The sequence below is a fragment of the Carassius gibelio genome, chromosome B22 (genome assembly GCF_023724105.1).
Source record: "Carassius gibelio isolate Cgi1373 ecotype wild population from Czech Republic chromosome B22, carGib1.2-hapl.c, whole genome shotgun sequence".
Classification (NCBI taxonomy): domain Eukaryota; kingdom Metazoa; phylum Chordata; class Actinopteri; order Cypriniformes; family Cyprinidae; genus Carassius; species Carassius gibelio.
Genome location: NC_068417.1, coordinates 48,171,218 through 48,173,717, shown reverse-complemented (window position 1 = coordinate 48,173,717; position 2,500 = coordinate 48,171,218). Strand labels below are relative to the sequence as shown.

The 2,500-nt window shown below is 39.3% G+C and overlaps 2 non-coding genes across 2 annotated transcripts in view; both read left to right on the top strand.

Annotated features, from left to right (window-relative positions):
- The first annotated feature begins 2,052 nt into the window (after window positions 1-2,052).
- On the top strand, window positions 2,053-2,171 carry LOC128009291 (5S ribosomal RNA). The gene has a single exon (XR_008181005.1). It is a non-coding gene; the product is annotated as a 5S ribosomal RNA (ribosomal RNA).
- A 221-nt stretch (window positions 2,172-2,392) lies between these two features.
- The window catches only part of LOC128009290 (5S ribosomal RNA), a 119-nt gene continuing 11 nt past the window's right edge, over window positions 2,393-2,500 (top strand). The window contains exon 1 of the ribosomal RNA XR_008181004.1: window positions 2,393-2,500. This exon is cut by the window's right edge and continues 11 nt beyond it. This is a non-coding gene — a ribosomal RNA (5S ribosomal RNA).

The window sequence follows — 2,500 nt, the reverse complement described above, 5'->3', positions numbered from 1 at the left end:
TAAAGAACAACGAGATGGACAAGGACGAATGGATTATAACAAGAGGATTTACTCTAAAGAGGCTACAGTAATTGTTGACATGGCGGATCAGAGAGATGCAAGAGCAGAGGACATTATCAAAGCAGTGAACGAAAGGATTGGAGGAGGAAAGATTCTAGCAGTCAGACCAAGGCAAGTAAAAGAATATGAAATTACACTGATAAACAGGGAGGCGTGCGATGGATTAGATGAAGGATTAATGATAAAAGGAAAACTGTGTGAGATTCGACAACTGAAAACAAGGGAGTATGTGGTTTCTTTCATACATTTGCCAGCCTATATTGAGGACTCTGACATTTTAATTAAATTACAAAATTGGGGCGTAACACCTGTTTCAGACATCATAAGAAGAATGTATCCAGGCACAGACATTGCGGATGGTACAAGGTACCTAAGGGTGAAATTTCCTAAAGAAGTAGTGTCTCTGCCATACAGTACAAAGTTTGATACGGAGGAGGGAACACAGTATTTCAGGATCATGCATGATCGTCAGGTTAAAACCTGTCGATTGTGCATGAATCCGGGACATGTGTTCAAAGACTGTCCAGATTTTAAATGTCATCAGTGCAATGGCCAGGGTCATTACGCAAGGGATTGCGATGCAATTAAGTGCCCGGATTGCAGAAAGGTGATCATAAGATGTGAGTGTTGGATGGAGAATGAAATTCAAAATAAAGAGTCAGAAGGTGTAGGAGGGCGAATGTCAAAAGAAACTGAATTACAAAATGGTGGAGAGAATGAGGAAGAGGATGGTGTGAATAAAGAGGCTATTGTGGAAAATAAGAAGGAATTGGAAGAGAAAAGGCTGGAAGGAGAAATGGACAAAGGAATATTGACATCACAGGAAGTAACACAAGGGGTATTGGAGGAAATGGAGAACCAAGGATTAAAAGAAAAGGAGGAGGAAATGCAAGAGATAACTGAAGAGGAGAAAGAAATGGAATTGGAAGAGAAAAGGCTGGAAGGAGAAATGGACAAAGGAATATTGACATCACAGGAAGTAACACAAGGGGCATTGGAGGAAATGGAGAACCAAGGACTAAAAGAAAAGGAGGAGGAAATGCAAGAGATAACTGAAGAGGAGAAAGGAGTGGACAGAATGGATGATAGAAAGGACAAAAGGGTGACATTAAGAAGGAGAACCCTTAAGGTAATACCAAATGTGAATGTGGCCAGAAAAAAAAGACATTTTAGGGAAAAATACAATAAGGGGAAACATTTGTTTGAGAATAAATTTCAAGTGTTGAGGGAAGATGAGGAGGAGGAGGTAGACTAAGAATACAATGTTTGGTTTAAATTTGTATTATTATTTATTATTATAATGTTTTTATACATTGTATCATGGTATGCTAATGCCTTAATTGTATTTCAAAAAGAAAAATGGAGATAAAAGGTTATTTATTGAATGTAAAGTGAAATAAATGTGTTTGGTGTTTAGAGAAATGGCTTTTATCAAACCTGTGGCAAATAATTATTGTTTTTGTTTGTTATGCTTCTGTGGAAAATGTGTACAATGTTTTTAATGAAATATTTTAAATTTGTTAATAAAAAAAAAAAAAAAAAAAAAATCTCGTCTGATCTCGGAAGCTAAGCAGGTTTGGGCCTGGTTAGTACTTGGATGGGAGACCGCCTGGGAATACCAGGTGCTGTAAGCTTTTTGGAAATTTTTCACTTAGTATATAATAATTTGGCAAAAAAATAGAGTCAATGCCCGATCTCTGAATCTTAGCAGGTTTGGGCCTGGTTAGTACATGGATGGGAGACTGCCTGTTAATACCAGGTGCTGTAAGCTTTTTGGACATTTTTCACTTAGTATATAATAATTTTGCCAAAAAATAGAGTCAATGCCCGATCTCTGAATCTTAGCAGGTTTAGGTCTGGTTAGTACTTTGATGAGAGACTGCCTAGGAATACCAGGTGCTTTAAGCTTTTGGGCTTTCTTTCCTACTTATATAATGTACTGGCGATAAGATTGGCTGCTCTTTAAATAGCCCTCTCTTTGCAGCAGACTTCGCTTACGGCCATACCAACCTGGCTATGCCCGATCTCGTCTGATCTCGGAAGCTAAGCAGGTTTGGGCCTGGTTAGTACTTGGATGGGAGACCGCCTGGGAATACCAGGTGCTGTAAGCTTTTTGGACATTTTTCACTTAGTTTATAATAATTTTGCCAAAAAATAGAGTCAATGCCCGATCTCTGAATCTTAGCAGGTTTAGGTCTGGTTAGTACTTTGATGAGAGACTGCCTAGGAATACCAGGTGCTTTAAGCTTTTGGGCTTTCTTTCCTACTTATATAATGTACTGGCGATAAGATTGGCTGCTCTTTAAATAGCCCTCTCTTTGCAGCAGACTTCGCTTACGGCCATACCAACCTGGCTATGCCCGATCTCGTCTGATCTCGGAAGCTAAGCAGGTTTGGGCCTGGTTAGTACTTGGATGGGAGACCGCCTGGGAATACCAGG